The sequence below is a fragment of the Sardina pilchardus genome, chromosome 14, assembly GCF_963854185.1.
Source record: "Sardina pilchardus chromosome 14, fSarPil1.1, whole genome shotgun sequence".
In the NCBI taxonomy this organism is placed as follows: Eukaryota; Metazoa; Chordata; class Actinopteri; order Clupeiformes; family Clupeidae; genus Sardina; species Sardina pilchardus.
Genome location: NC_085007.1, coordinates 32,099,119 through 32,116,526, shown reverse-complemented (window position 1 = coordinate 32,116,526; position 17,408 = coordinate 32,099,119). Strand labels below are relative to the sequence as shown.

Here is a 17,408-nt window from a genome sequence, read left to right as displayed (position 1 = left end):
GTTTGTGGGTGCTTCTGCCATTAGGTTTCAACAATAAGCAAATTAGTTCATTACTTCCTTAATGTTACACTTACGTGGGGATTTCCGATAGTAAGCCAGCATGTTTGCGGTAGGTTAAACCAGAGACATACCACAGACGCTAATTTGTCCTAGCGATTTATGCTAACGTTAGCTTGCTACTGATGCTAAGGCTAACGTTCACATAAGCTAGCAGCTACGTGAAATAATAGTGGAATGTCACTTACCGGAAAACTAGAGTGATGTCCTCTTCTGGTGTCGGTTAGTACAGTTAACAGCAGAGATATTTCAATAAAAATGTTCAGAGAGGATACGGTGATGAAGATTCAGGATCACGGCTGAGACGTCCACTCGGCTGGCAACGTCAACCTCGACATTGGTCAGCTGTCAATCAAGTTGACGACGTCATTAATTTTTTATATCCAAATGCGATCCAAACTAACGAGTTAGAAAAAAATTCACCCCCCTCACAGTTGTCAGGGACCGGGAAACTACCGAAAAATACAATAAAAGTCCATGGGACCAGGCTTTAAAAACACGAATTTACGCCGTGAAAACGGACATTTTAACATGGGCGTCTATGGAAATTTGCTCTGTTTTGGGACCAGTCCCCAGCGGATTTTCGAGGTATTGCAGTTTTTCGAACTTCCGGGTAGGCTTCATTGTTCAGTTTAGAATGTTGCCGCTTGGTAGCAACATTGAGCGTCAGCTACGTAGCGTAAAAAAACCCACAGGGATGTGTGAAGAGCCGACTTGGGGGCGTCTTTTCGGCGAATGGAAAAGTACCAAGGCCAACGGAGAGGTTGAATATTTGTTTCCGCAATAATACCCTGGCAATTGCTCATAGAAACATGTTTTGTGATGTTTCGCAAATGGTAACCTGCATAGATAATGTGTTTCCATTCTCAGAACGTTACATAGAGCTAGATCATATGTAACATCTCAGTGAGGTCCGTCAGGTTCACTATGTCTTTTTGTGGGAGTTGCTAAACTATACATTTTTGTAAAGGTTATTGTATGAGGAGTCAGAAAATCAATGTTTGCATTTGCTCAGATGTATTTATGGCGGCCATATTGAAGTTTAAAAGATATATTGGCGAGACACTAGTTGAATAGGGTAAGCAAATATCATTATGGAGCTTCCCCAGTTGTTTACTTACATTAATAAGAAAATAATGTATTACAAGTTTTCTTAGATAAATTTGAGTTATGATTATCATTATGAATTTTGCACATCGTGTATTTTGAAACACTTCTCATAGACGGTTTATCGAAATCATGTAATATTGGCAGTAAAATGATCTGGAGGGGTTGCTCAAGAGAAATTACGAACAGATTTAGAATTTTTGAAGCATATTGAAATGGCGAAGGTTTGAATTATGGCGACTTATTAAAGAAACAGGAAGTTTGTGTTATAGGCAGAAAAAAGGTAATAATTTGGATGTAATTTGGCAGCTACATGTGGAATTGCTACGACTAGTCAGAGACAGGGCTTTGACCTAAGGTGTGGCTTCGGGACTCTATAGCGCCACCTAGCAGCGAGTTGTCCGTCGTGGTTGACACAAACATTCACGAAAATGAACCAAATTTGGTGAGCTTGTGTGTTATTGCTATTGCTAGTCAGAGACAGAGCTCTGGCCTAGGGTGTGGCTTAGGGACTCTATAGCGCCACCTAGCACATTGTCTGTTGTGGTTGACACATTCACGAAAATTAACCAAATTTGGTGGGCTCGTGTGTTATTGCTTTTGTTAGTCAGAGACAGAGCTCTGGCCTAGGGTGTGGCTTAAGGACTCTATAGCGCCATCTAGCCCATTGTCTGTTGTTGACACGTACATTCACAAAAAATAACCAAATTTATTGGGCATGTGTTTTGTTATAGCTATTCAGAGACAGAGCTCTGGCCGAGGGTGTGGTTTAGGGACTCTATAGCGCCACCTGCTGTGTTACCTGTTGTGGTTGACATACATTCACGAAAATGAATCAAATTTGGTGAGCTTGTTTGTTATTACTGCCGCTAGTCAGAAACAGAGCTCTGGCCTAGGGTGTGGCTTAGGGACTCTATAGCGCCACCTAGCGCATTGTCTGTTGTGGTTGATACATTTACGAAAATTAACCACATTTGGTGGGCATGTGTGTTATTGCTATTGCTAGTCAGGGATAGAGCTCTGGCCTAGGGTGGGGCTTAGGGACTCTATAGCCCCACCTAGCATGTTGTCTATTATGGTTGACACATACATTCACTACAATTAGCCCTTTTCACGTGATGTCAGACGAAGCGTTGCTGGGTATCCTCCGGCATGTCCAGCCGCCAAATACTACAGAAGAAGAAGAAGTATTCATGGGTTTCATCAGGTCCCTTTTCACAGGTGTATTAATCAAGCACCATGCAGTCTGCATTGATAATCAAGGTGCTTGATTGTATACACCTGTGGAAAGGGACCTGATGAAACCCATGAATACTTCTTCTTCTTCTGTAGTATTTGGCGGCTGGACATGCTGGAGGATACCCAGCAACGCTTCGTCTGACATCATCGTGAAACGGGCTAATTAGGTAGGCTTGTGTGTTATTGCTGCCGCTAGTCAGAGACAGAGCTCTGGCCTTGGGTGTGGCTAAGGGACTCTATAGCGCCACCTAGCCTATTGTCTGTTGTGGTTGACACATACATTGATGAAAATTAACCAAGTTTGGTTAGCATGTGTTTTGCTCATGCATATTCCCACCAACAAGTAGGTGTTGCTTTGTTAGATTCTGAAATGTCACAGGTCCGCACCGCAGGTGCTCAGGCCCACCATCGCCGCTTGCGGCTATATTTATTATTATTATTATTATAGTGGAATCCTCTTACGCTCCATGTTTGGCCTTTTTTCACCAACTTGGCATGCTCTAAAACTCTTGTAATTTGGCTGCTCCATGTGGAATTGGTAAGGCTACTCAGAACAAGAGTTCTGGCCTAGGGGAGTAGCTTGTGGCTGCAGACTGCAGGACAAGCAAGTTGGATATCCAACTCCGCCCACATCCAAGTCGGCCATGTTGATTTACGTCACATGCCCAAACGTGAACAGCAGCTTTTCTACTGACTATGGACGGCAGACTAACGTTACAGCGGTAAGTGAAAAATACATACTTTTATGCTCATAACGACATTGCTTCGTTGACCTGGTTAAAATATCTATGACATTTGATGTTACTTGCATGTTGTATAATGTAAGATAGATTGATACGGTAGATAAAAGCGGTGTTATCTTGTCAATTTAACTTTAGCAGGCGATATCTTTTTCCAACCGCAAAGATGTATCTCGTAAAATTTAGTTCATGCTGTATTTGTCCCGCTGTGTAAACCTACACGTACATTTCCCGTTTTAAAACATTTGCAAGATTAGTGTGAGCTTTACTGTCGAGTGCGCGAGTGTTCAACTTGACAAGCTGCAGTTTCCAGTGTTGGACAATCTACATAACGTTAACGTTAGCTAAGTAGTACTTTTATCATTTCACTTTGATAAATTAGCCTGATAATTCTCTCTGCATAGTTTTAGTCATTGCAAGAGATACTGCTAATGTTCAAAGTAATACTTTTATTACGCCAGTAGCATGGCATGTGCATGGCATGCGCAGAAAATAGGCCTATGTATTGTATAAGGTGAGGTCCATGCATAAGCCCCTTTACTATCATGTTAAATAACATTTATAATGTGTCAATGTTTTCAGCACCCAACACACTTCCTGTCCTGCCAACGAGAAATATCTAGAGGGGATAGAGATGCCCGTGCTGCAGCTTTTCCACAGGCCATGAATATAAATTCAAGGGCCATACCATAACCACATGCAACATGCTGTACATCATGGAGGTAGGATTTTAAACACTTTAACATTGTTTTACACCTTCTGTAGAGTAGAGTTGTTGATGTGTGAGTAGCCTATGTTTCTGTTTCACAGGCTACTACATCTGTAAGTGGAACCGACCGTGTAGGTCAACATGCCCAGCCGTTTTGTCCATGAAGAGGACAGACATCAGGTGTTACTAAATGGGGACGATGAGGCAAAAGACTGCTTTATGTTTATGTTTGAGCTTTGTGATAACGTCTTAAAATAAAGAACTTCCAGTTGTCCATTTCATTTCAGGATCTTTATTGTACCGAAGGCTACACAAACTTAACTTGCCAGTCTTTTCTATTTACTCTACGCATCACGGAACATGTCATCAGAACATGTCATCAGTTCTAAGAGTCCACCCTAACCTCTAGTGGCGTGGGGTGGTACTGCATGACCTTACATTAATAGTCAGGATACTACATCCCTCCCCCCTTAAGAGTAAGCTACTCAGGTGAGCTTAACCATTAACTGTCACCTTACACAATTACCATACTGTGATACCATAACAGTGAAATTGCAAATATGCCATACTGTATCAATAACCTAGACACTCTTAAAGAATTAAACACTGTTATAATGTCTCTCAAAGGATAATTGTCTACAACTTAACAATAAATTCCATGTCTATGGCAACGTTCACAAGTAGGGTTGTGCCGATGGACGATATCATCGTCCGTCGTGATGGTTGACAGACATCACGATGGAAAGCAACCATCGTGATGCCACGCCCCCACTTATTTCTACTGCAGACTAAGCTAAAATATAAAAAAATAAAAACTTTTCCTTGGAAATGAAATTGAGCCTGGAACTGATGCACATGTAGGGTGCTTAAGAGGCTGTCAGCCAAACAGTGCAAAATTAAAAAAACATATTAGTCTGAGACCGTCTTGTTCAAATAAGTCCTCCTTGCAACGTGAATGTGTTATTGTCTTTTTTAGGCTACATGTCTCGCAGTGTAGCCTACATTGAACGCAAAACATGTAGCCTAATAATGTTTAAGAATGAAACAGTGCAAATGAATTATTATTGTTAGCCTATGACTAGAACATTCTAGCTCTAATTTCTTGCGAGGCTACAACACTGAAGCGCCGAATGCGTCATTCTCCACCGTGTTAAAATAAACCATTTATTTCGTTATCGTTATCAGAAGCTATAGCCTACGTCTTTCACTGTAATGCTTGTATTTCACGCATTTGCCTTTAGCAAGAGCCCCAGCAGCGAAGTGGCAATCGGGATTCGTTAGGCTATTTGTAAAAGTTGTTTAGCCTAGGCTACTTCAACTGTTATTTAATTCGACTTGACTGCGCGATCGCAGCCTACTTTCACTTTCTGCTGCCCTCATAGTCGGCAAGCCCGTAGCCTAATAACGTGGGATGCGTAACATATGAGTTAGGTACAGACTGGGCTATTCAAGATTTTAGATGAGTGACCGCGAGGTTTTTTGTGAATGCTGGCAATGTGTACCGCTGGTTGGTGTAAGCAGGTGTTTAGATTGGCTGTCTGTCGGTCTCTTACTAGGATTTTCTTGGAGCAGATCTTCCACACAGTAGCCCAGTCAGTATGTCTCTTAGCTGTCCACTTTCACCAGGCCATATAGCCTATATAATATTTAATATAGGCCATATATAGCCTATAATATAATATATTTATTTACAACCCCCCCCCCCACACACACACACGACGATATCATCGTCCATCGCGATGTTTTACTGTACACATCGTCATATGCCAATTAAGGGGACATCGCCCAACCCTATTCACAAGTGTTTTTCTTTTTTTTCTTTTTACATAACATCATTGAAACAATGAACCATCTAGGAAGGTGGGTGGACTACCATCCTTCCAGTGAATCCCAGAGCGCATTCTTGCTCTTACTTGAGGGATTTCACTACTGCCTTACAAAGTCTTTCAGGTAATCTGGAGTCTGTCTGGTGCGTTCCTGGTGCGCTCCGAGTGGCGCAGCACCAGTGATGGTTCCTACCTACTGGATGAAGTCCTACGGTCTGACTTTCGAGTCCTTTCGAGTCTTTTTAAAAATCGAGTGAAACAGGTATTTTGTCAATTGAATTTGTGTGTGCTGGAGAGATTGAGATGCAAATCTGTCTAGCAGAAATGTCAAATGGTATCTCTAGCACATTCTCAATGAAATATAGGCCCTATGTGTTAAAATATGTGTTCAATTTGTTAAGAAACCACTGATAGGCCTACACAAGCTGTAATAGTTTTATAACGTGTGACCATGTTTATTACATTACAAAAATGTAGGCAAAACCGTATGCCATAAGGGGGATACAGATAACTCACAGCAGTGGCAATCCTAGTCTCTGCTCAAACCTCCAGTCCACACAAAATGGCGTGTCTTGTGTCTATTTCATATTTTGAATTCATAAACTTGACATATTTTGTTAACAATTTATAGTATTTTAGGATCTGCATAATTACTTATAGCTAAAAATATTCAGTAATTTGAAAACTTCATATTGATTACACTTGTCTTTAATGATATTACAGGGTGGTGTGTAGGTATAACTGAGTGCCTGTCACTTTAAGAAGTACGTGAACGTAATTAGGTTTCATTCGTTAGAAAAATACACATAGTTCAAGGATATATGTTTTCATTAAATAAAATGAATGTTCAAAAAACTGACAAGGTAAAGAAAATATTTCTGATGTCATAGAAAATATCTTGCTATGTTAACTTCTATGATTTAGGTAAGTTACCGTGGCATGGCATTGTTGTCCCGTTCACTTTTTCCTTGGTCATGTTTAATTACTCTACCATGACATGGAGTTTGATATGTATCCAATGAGTAACAACCAGTGCTCAAAATAAAACGTTATGGTAGCCTATTCTCCTCCTGATAATGTTAGTGGAATGGATTTAATGTGAATGTAGGCTACACAAAAAGACGCAGTGGCTATATGATACAGCGCATGTTTGAGGTGAAAATGTTCCACCTTTTAAAAACCTAATCCTAATCGTGGTTAAATCCATCAATTAGACAACAGAATCAGTAGGGTAGGCTACCAGTTTGGTTTCATAGTAGCCTACCAGGCATATGTCAAAAGCAGGCTAGGATGAAGCTGGGAGGAATTTAACAAGTTCTACACAGTCATTAGTTTCTTGTTGGTCTCCACATAATTTTTGTAGGCAAACGAATTAACGAAATAATCTTAGGTATCGTTTTGCTGGCGCATTCACGTCCATTGTCTGGCCCTGCGTGTTGTCTAGCTTGTTCCGCGTGGTTGGCCGCTGTCGAATCAAAACAATATAGGCTACAGTAAGTGATTTGATTGAATTCTGTGCCAAATACGCGCATTGTCTCACGCACAGGATAGATCAGTCCGTGTCTACATTTTATCTTTTTGTCTTTCGTTTTTTTTATGGGAAGTAGCAAGTCTTTGCAAAGTCAATAGGCGCAAGTCCAAGTGAAAGTCCGAGTCATTGATGTTAAAGTCCAAGTCGAGTTGCAAGTCTTTTTATATTTTGTCAAGTCGAGTCTAAAGTCATCAAATTCATGACTCGAGTCTGACTCGAGTCCAAGTCACATGACTCGAGTCCACACCTCTGGATGGTTCTGCTCTCGCCTCTGGTGAATTCCCAGCTGAAGGTTGAACCTGGGCTGTCTCCGTCTGGGCTGTCTCAATCACTTCCCCTCCTACTGAAGTTGGAACGACAGAGTCTGTAGGCAAGACCTCCGCTGCTTGCTCTGGAAACGGAAGACTGTAAGGCTCCACCGTCACCTCTGGACTGGATATGTCGCTCAATGTTGCGTGCCGTTTCCGGATCTGGTCGACATGACGCCTCATGTTGCGTCCATCTCCTATCCGTACTGTATAGGATACAGGCCCTGTGTTCTCATCTACAACCGCTGGTATCCACTTGGGTCCATGGCTGTAGTTACGAATGTAAACATCATCACCAGAAGTGAAACTCCTCCACTTACTGTGTGTGTCATGATGTTCTTTCTGCTTGAGTTGTTTCTTACGAATCTTTGACTTCACATCAGGCAGTAGAAGATCCAATGTTGAACGCAGCCTTCTGGACATGAGCATCTCAGCTGGTGACAATCCGGTAGTAGTTTGTGGTGTAATTCTGTAATTGAACAGAAATCTTGAGATCCTTGTTTCTAAAGTGTCTCCTTTTGTTTTCTTTAATCCTCGTTTGAATGTCTGAACGGCTCTTTCCGCAAGGCCGTTGGACACCGGATGGAAAGGTGCAGATGTCTTGTGCTGTATGCCGTTCTGCTTCAGGAATGTCTCAAACTCTTGACTTGTAAAGCAAGTCCCATTGTCAGATACTATTAACACTAGAAGCGCCAAGCGCCAGTCATTTGACCGCTGATGCGTATTACTAGAAGCGCCGCGTAGGTTTGACCTAGATATACCTAGAACTGCCGGGCTGCGGTCATTTGACCGCAGTGATTACAAAAAAAAAAAATATTTTCACTCGATTAAATTCCAGGACCCTACGCTCACGACTTTTCCTAAATACGCGTGTTTTGTCACCCAGAATTTTTACATGATCAAAAGCACACCGGCACAAGCTAGTTTAGAGCTATTTTGCGCTCACTTATGTGACAACACTATAGAGCTCCCCAGTCCCGCCCACAGCCTTGTCCGGAAGTAAAAATCCAATACAATTTCTCCATTGACAATTGGAGAATAAGCCATAACATCGTAACCGTCCATGGTAGACTTAAAACCAGCTACGATGTGACTAAGCGATTATACCTGCTCATATAGATGTCAAAAGTTAATCGGGGCATCAACCTTGTTTTGAGAAAACAATGCTTTATTCACGATTTAACGAGAGAGTACTACACTACCCGACACCCTAACGTGTAAAACTGGTGAAAGCAGAGCCTTTGATTGGTAGAGATCGCCGTTGCCATGGCAATGCCAAACAAACTGTACTCAGCTTTTCCCGCGCCTATCGTCCAGCTTCGTCTCGCTGGAACTTCAAAACTTAAAATGGCTGCAGGGCTGATCAGGACCGATGTGTGGTCTTCCGAAAAATAACGGTTTTCTCATCTTGAAGGTTGAATTTACTCAATGGAAACGGTAGGAAGTAATCATCTTCTTTTCTCAGATTAATATGGAACCATGTTAAACTATCTTTAGGCTGCAAATGTTGGAAATGTGTGTACGTTTGCAAAGCATCCTGGGATTTGAGTTCTCTATCTCGGAATTTAAGATATGTACACAGTCTTGTACCTTTCGCTTTTTTTACATTTTCTGTTCATTTTTTCACTCGAAATTATAAGTTATATGCTTATGAGTCACATCGTAGCTGGTTAGCCTAAGGCATGGTCTAAAACTCTTTATATCCGAATTTTTCCAGAAGTCAATGGGAGAAATGAATGAGAATTTTACTTCCGGACAAGCACCTCTCTCGGAGGAGGGGCGGGACTGGGGAGCTCTATAGATACAGACGGTTAGAAGGTTGCCGCCCATATATCTATGGTTGCCGCCCCCTCTCTGGGGGAAAACATGCTAACATCGCACAGTGAAAGTGAATGGGCGAACTCGCTAACAGTTACACTTTATATATTCGTTTTACTTTCAAATGCAGCTCTGCTTGTTTCTGAACACAATGATGTGAAGGAATTGTGTTTACCTAACTGTCCAGTGTATGCTAACAACTTAACTCACTCTCAGTTTCCCAATTTTGATGACAAGCTTCGCTGGAAGATAATTCGATGGTAGCTTCATTAGGTTGCTAACTAGCTAACTTTAATATCATCAGTTTAACATAACCAACGTACACATTACGTATTAAAACTATTCCCATGGACATTGTAGGAAATGTACATTAATGTGAGAATACATTTAGATGCAACTTATGTGTATGTGGTGTTATGCCATAAGACTTTGCTTGCTATACCGAGCTACTCAGTCCGGCCATTGACACCAGTTCTACAATGGGTGTACTCGAGACAGTTCTGGCTATTTAACTGGAATTAGCAAAATGAGGGAACTTAATGTTACTCTTAACCTCGGTGATACAGAGATAACCATCAGTCCAAACGTGGTTTAGCCGTTTATTGATCTTTGTTAAAATATTTAATCTTTTTAAAGGTGTTTTCTGTACTCACACCGTCCACCTCCATTAGATTGCATGCAGTGGAAACGAATGTTTCCCCCACGGGGATGTTTCAGCCATGGTAACCACGGTAACTGGGGGCGGGAACCATGAGTATGACGAGATGCCGTCTGTATGTATGTTGTCTCACGTTCGGCCATGTTTGTCCAGGCTGCTATTCTCTTTTCTCACAGCAGATGTCGCAAGGGTTTCCTGTCAGTCGGGCATGAGAATAATATTTTACCATAAACATATAGTTTATATATGTGCAATATGTATTATATATGTGATTTATTTTAATAACTATTTTTCATTTACATGGCATAGTCTGTGGAGGCGATTTACAGTGGTAAAATGCGAGTTTGCGACGTTCTATTAGGCAGGCCTACATGTGTAAAAAATATTTTCGTCGTAGCCTATTTATGTACGTAGGGCGCGTATGCCTACGTATATTCATAGTTGTAGGCTACATCTTATCTTTTATTTGTAGGCTATCTTTTAAAGCTCAGACTAATGTATAAGCATTTTCTTACATATTTGCTGGACTGACTGAGTTACGTCACGTCAAACACCTATCCGAAAGTATAGCCTATCAAATGTCAAGTGGCGCAGCATTAAAGAGGAATAATGCAGGATTGGCGATTTCATCTCTGGTTTCGGTTTCGTTTTTCGTTCTCGCTCGTTTTATGCTTGCATATTTCTCTGCAGAGCTTCCCTGACAGCTTTAGCGTGTATATTTATACATATATAGGCTATATATAAATATATAAATTGCAAGCGTGGTTCTTCTTGTTCCTTTCGCGTCTCTGACTTCCAGATGTAAACAGCAAACGATCGTTTATCAGAAAGTTGCAAGGTTGTAATTAGCGGATAGGGACACTAGGGGCGGGAGGAAATGTGACTGTTTTCGATAAAACTGGTCAGTCAAGCAAAACAACGATTTCTAAGCGATTTTATGACTACGAAAAAGTTGCATAGGGTCTCTTTAACACCCCTGCCTGCGCCGGATGCTCGGGTTCACAACTCGGCAGGAGCGAAATATAGCAGCTCATATTGACTGAATTCCCTGACCGTTTTTCAACGTCGACAAACAATTATTTTTTGTTAATGGTTTTTAATAACAAACTATCTGAAATAAACGGATGAATCACAATACTGTTTACAGTATTTAACAAAAAATAATTTCGCCAGCCAATCATTTTCTAATCCAAATTCAGCCGCCATCTGACAAACTTTGGCTAAGCCTAAGACTTTTTGCATCTAAAAATAATTATATCATAGAGACACACGCGAAAAATAAACGATAGCCTATAAACGATTCCCACTGGATACACCACATCAGTATTGTGCTCGTTGCTACGATAGGCTACACAGGACTCAGTTGCATGTTCTGTACATGAAGTGGCAACTAAAGCCATTATCAGCCATGAAAACTTTGGCGGCTGCAGCCTATTGGAAATCGATCATTCCCTCTCCCCCATACACGTCTAACCAGTTCACGGAGGGGGGGGTCGTTTTGCTACGTGTGGACATGATCTTAGGCTACAGACATCACTGCGGCATAGACAACTCAGCTGCCTCCCCACCCCCTCTCTCTGCCCCCTGCCAGGCTGTAGGCTGGTTTGTTGTTTACATGCAACTCGTGGAAGAATGCGCAATCATGTTTCATCGCATATGCGCGTTTCAGAATGTTCGAATTCGCCAGCGTGCGTGTAGTTGTGTGAATAGAAAATAATAGAATAGAATATACTTTATTGATGCCTTGCTCAAAAGGACTTTTCTCATACACAGGTCGGGGATCGAACCGGCAACTTTTGGGCGTAGGGGCTGAAGCTCTAATGGGCTACAGCTCTGCCGCCTCAACTTGTTAAAATGTGTGTCTCAATCCCGAATCACGAATTCACATAGAAGTAGCGTACATTGTAGAAACAATAGGCCTAAAGCTTTTTTTTCAGCAGACATCAAAACATAGTCTACACATTCCCAAACGGATAATATCTTTCACTCATAATTTTTAATTCTCGCGCCTATGCCTGCTCAGCATAGCTGCTCTCTATCTCCCCCCCTCCGAGGTAGCTAGACCCTACAAGATCCCTACAAGATTTTTACACAGCCTACGTGTGTACAAATTATTTTCAGCTGAAATTCGAAGTTTTGGCCAAAACATTCACGGCAAGGGAAACTTCAGTGGGGGCAGGGAGGTAGACTTTGTTGTTAGACTCCCCTAAAGAGTGTCTAAAGGTCTAAAGCTGCCAGTTACAACTCGTTCAAAAACAATTTACGATTAGATAGTTGTTTTTATTAAACTGCATGTGTAAAGCTTGATATTATTGGGAGGAATTATTAACCTTATTATTAGCCTTCCAAAGCACTATTCCCTCGGAAAAAATCGCAGAAGCCCGCTACGTCTCTCTCCCACGACTCCAAAACAAAACTGTTATCTGTCACAGCAATAGGCAAGTCAATTTTGAATCACAATGGTCAACGTTTCAGCACTTTTTTGGATCGTTCTGACGGTAGCCTACATTTATGACTAGGTGCAACGACTTGATTATTTTCAGCCGATAACTGAATGTTATAGCCTATTCGTAGATTAACTGCACTCAAACTACCGTGTGTGACATTGATTTAATCATCTTTATAACAATATCCAAAATATTAAAAACTAATATTCATATTTATTAAAAACGAAATAGGCCTATATAAAATAAATACTACGAAAAAGTTTAAAGTCAAGTTTGCTTAAGGTTTGTTCAATAACTCTTCCAGAGTTTTTACCTCAAACAACACAAATAAATGAACAGATAGCCTACCTCAAACGTGCTGTATGTCATAATGAAACAACCACAGACTATCAACACGGTTTGACACGAATAAGACATGGCTTAGTGCAAACTGAATCTATGACCAAACGATTTGATTTGTGCACGAAGCGCCATCTAGCTATCATTATGTGTAAGTGACAGCGTCCCAGTCTAAGGACTCAGCGGTCATTTGACCGCCTCACCGCGCTTTAAGTAGTTCACACCAGCACGGCGCTTCTAGTAGGTCGTCAAAGCGGTCAAATGACCGGGGCTCGGCACTTCTAGGTATAAGTGGGTCAGAGCGGCCCGGCGCTTCTAGTGTTAACTGCGGTAGACCATGTGTGCTAAAGCACTGTCTTAGTTTTTCAATAGTAACTTGACTGGTTGCACTGTTTGTTTGATATACATCAATCCACTTGGAGTGTGCATCGACAATAACAAGGAACATCTTACCAAGGTGAGGACCTGCGTAATCAATATGCAGTCTACTCCATGGTGTCTCAGGCCACTCCCATGGATGAAGCGGCGCCCCAGCTGGACATTTACTATTTTCTTGACAGGTGTGGCAGGACTGGACTTCCTTTTCGATATCGGAATCCATCCCTGGCCACCACACATACGAGCGTGCTAAGCCCTTCATTCTGGATATGCCTGGGTGCGTATCATGCAGCTGTTTCAAGATGCCGTCCCTTCCCTTCTTCGGAACAACCACTCTCGCCCCCCAGAGTACACATCCATCTCTAACACTAAGCTCCAGCTTCCTCTGGCTGTAGGGTATGAATGCTGTGTCGACCTCGTTTGGCCATCCCTTCAGACACCAGAGTAGCACTTGAGAAAGAGTCTCATCTTTGTTCGTCCACTGCTTCACTTGAGCTGTCGTGATTGGTGGATCTTCCAATACATCCAGCATAAGGACTTTCTCTATGTTATCCTCTTCATCCGTTTGTGGCAGAGGCAACCTGCTCAACGCGTCAGCGTTTGCGTGTTCCTTGCCTGGTTTGCAAATGATTTTATACTCATAAGCTCTCAGCAGTGTTGCCCACCGTTGCACTCTCGGTGACCCCATCTGCGGCACAGGCTTCTTTTCATGGAAAAGCGATATTAGCGGTTTGTGGTCGGTGCTGATTGTAAATGTTCGCCCATAGATGTACTTATGGAACCTCTTAATGCCGAACATGATGGCTAACCCCTCTTTATCAAGTTGTGAATATCGCTTCTCGGCTGGTGTCAGTGTGCGCGACATAAAGCCTAATGGTTTCTCGCTGCCATCTTCCATGACATGAGACAGCACGGTGCCTACTCCATATGGTGAGGCGTCGCATGCCAACACCAAGCAACTTTCCATTGTTCGCTGGAAAATTGCCGGAGCGGAAGATACTCCGAAAGTGAGCCTATTGTAGGTGAACAGGCCACGGTGAGTGTTTACTGTTAGGTATTTCTTGGATTCGTCATCCATCACAATCTGTTGATACGCATGACTTAAATCAAGCTTGGACAACTGTTTCCCTCCTGTAAGTGTGTTAAACAAGTCTTCCACACGGGGAATAGGGTATTGCTCTAGCGAGGAGGCGCTATTTACAGTCAGTTTGTAATCGCCACAAATCCTGACAGAAGCATCCGGTTTCAGGACAGGTACGATGGGTGCTGCCCATTCAGCATACTTGACTGGTTCTATAATGTTCTCCCTCAGTAGTCTCTCTAACTCCTCTTCTACTTTTGCCCTCATGGCATACGGAACTGAGCGGGCCGGTAGAACTTAGGACAGGCTTCAACAGACACTCTAATTGTTGCTTTCATGCCTTTCAACATGCCTAACTCTTCTTTGAAAACATCTTCATGCTTTGAGAGCACATGCTGTAGCCCTTGTGTCTCTGTTCTCACATGTTTATCTCGTCCCACTTCAGCTTGAGAGTCTCTAGCCATCCTCTTCCTAACAAGCTAGGTCCAGTACCCTTTACTACAGAGGCGATTGCTCATTGAGTGCAGGGGAGGCTCAGCCTCCTCTAAAATATCACGGAAAATTGCATGAAATAATGCCTATTATGAGCTACATTAGCAAGCCTAATATTCCAACTAGAACATGCTAAAAACGTGTTCAACTTCATGGCTATATCGTTATAGTTTCGTTTTGCAACAAGGTTTTGCCTGTCATCTATCGTGATTTCGCACGTCTAATGCATTGCTGTGACGACACGATCCATTAAAATCCCCATAGAGGCTCGGCCTCACTGGACTTCGATGGCACTACGGGTGGGCTGGTCTCAAGGCAGGAAAAGCTAGATTAATATTGGATAAACGCCGCAAAATCGTCATATCCAGGGAAGCCCGGCCTCTCTGGGGGTGAATGGGACAGTGGGATGGCTCGGATGCCGAGCTTCTGTATGATGATTGGAGGAACCGTCATTTTTCTTGATTGACAAGCATATTTCGCGATTGCACAGGAAGTTTCAACAGAGACGGGCTCTGGTTTCAAGTTCAGGGATGCGTGAAAGTTACGGAACCTTACAGGGTTGGCAGGTGAACTCGAGAGGCAAGGCTCACATTTTTAATTCTATTGCATGTTGTACACAACATATCCTATCAATAAAACCGTAATGTGGAGTTACAGAGTTTGTGATTTGCATTTGTTTCAGTTGTGTATTTAGGCTAAGTTGTAGGCTAGCCACATAGCTCGCTATAATAACTGTGTTGCTTGGCTAAATTGCTAATGTTTACTTGAATTTTATAAGCTATTTGATAGCATTCCCCACCATGGGAGATTCCAAATAAAACAGCAAGGCATATGAACGTAGAATAGTCACGTACTATAACTCTAGTAGGCTACCAAATAGCATATTTAACCCCCCAAAGTGAACTGGTAAAATGTAAGCTTAGTTCTAATCTAACCAAGCCAGCTGCAATGTCTCAGAACCCTACGTATCTGACGAATCCAGCGCCGGATTCGTCTACTGTTTGGTCTATTCTGTTTTAGGATATATTTCCCCCTCAAATAACAATATAGCAGCAATAATATTAATTTAATAGTTGACCATTTTGATCAGAGCTTCCCCTATTCCAATGAGCAGCAACCGCCACTGCTTTACTACCACTAGGGGCAATGTTTTCACTTGCTGTGCATAGGTCACTTCCACATCTGCTACTCCCACTACTTTAATTTTCTCTCCTGTATAAGACCTCAGTGAAAGTTTAGTCTTCTTCAGCTGTGGACGTTTGTTCTCTTTCCACATCTTATGAAATGTTGTCTCATTCATAACACTCACACTGCATCCTGTGTCAACTTCGAAATTCACTTTCTTCCTGTTTACTTCCACGTTTACTTCGAACGGCTTAATTCTCTTTATTGAGGTTTCTGTTTTAATGCAGGCTAATGTGAATGCTTCTTCCTCCGAAGAATTACTGCTATCCTGCCTCTCACATACATTGTGTGCTCCTTGTGAACGCGCACGCTGCTCCTCTCTGTGTGGATTATTTTCATTTAGTTGCGTGCTTCCTTTACTTTTATTTCGACAAGCCTTGGCGATATGGCCTACTTTTCCACAACTGTGACACTTTGCCTCTTTAAACTTGCACTCGAATGCACTGTGTTGTTTCCTGTGACAACGGTAGCACTCTCTCTTTTTCCAATCTCCCTTTCTCTCCTTTCCCTCCGTTTTCACGCTGTTGCATGCTAACGGTGCTTTGTTTTGCAAGTCTTGAACATTTTTACTAGCAGCCTCAGCAGCTACAGCAATCTTAAATGCTTTCTCAAATGTCAAGTCAGTTTCGGACAGTAAACGTCTTTGAATCCTATCATCATTGACAGTGTTGGGCAAGTTACTTCAAAAACGTAATGCATTATGTATTACTTGTTACTGTTATTTCAAAGTAATGTGTTACACTACAATATTACTGTCTCTGAATTGTAACGCATTACACTACTATTGCATTACTTTTAAGTTACTTTTACCAAATACTGTATATACATACTAATTGTTATTATGCTCCATGCAGCTCTTTACACATCCAGTGCAGGGCTGAGCTAGGCTTAAGGCTAACAACAGTAGAACGTAATAGGCACGGTGATGGCTCATAACATAATACAAGGAACAATCATAGCCAGAATTTTGTTGAAACCGACAAAAGTTCAAAGTCAGGTAAAATTGTAATAGAGATATGGGAACTTTAGGCCTAGGCTACTCATTAAAATCAATAGAGAGCCCACTATACTATAAACTAAAGCCTAAAGACATGACAAGAAGATTTGTTTGCATTATTCCTTTAATTTAAGTTCACGGCACAAATATGTCATGCATTAATGCACAGTACCTTCACAAAAAAGAATAATTATGGCTAAACTTATAAAGTTTAATACAATAAAAGCAGCTTGAAAAAAAAAACAGGCCAAACAAAGGAGCCTATCTGCAAATGCCTAAAACATAGGCTTCCAAATAAAGGCTGGTAAAAGATCACTTACAGCTAGATCATGACTATAAGATACTGTATATTAGACTAATGGCAAAAAAATATAACTAAAGTGCTTTAAATGAAACGAAAGTGCTTAGGTCTATTTGGACTCATACAGCTCAGATGTGTTCAGTCAAACTTCACACAGAAAAAGTAAGCTTGACTAAACAAAAAATTGGAAATAAA

General features: G+C 41.7%; 1 long non-coding RNA gene across 1 annotated transcript; it reads left to right on the top strand.

The window, feature by feature from the left end:
* Positions 1 to 2,467: 2,467 nt before the first annotated feature.
* On the top strand, positions 2,468 to 4,054 carry LOC134101383 (uncharacterized). Its single transcript, XR_009941371.1, has 3 exons — positions 2,468 to 3,125; positions 3,726 to 3,865; positions 3,954 to 4,054. It is a non-coding gene; the product is annotated as an uncharacterized LOC134101383 (long non-coding RNA).
* Positions 4,055 to 17,408: the final 13,354 nt, after the last annotated feature.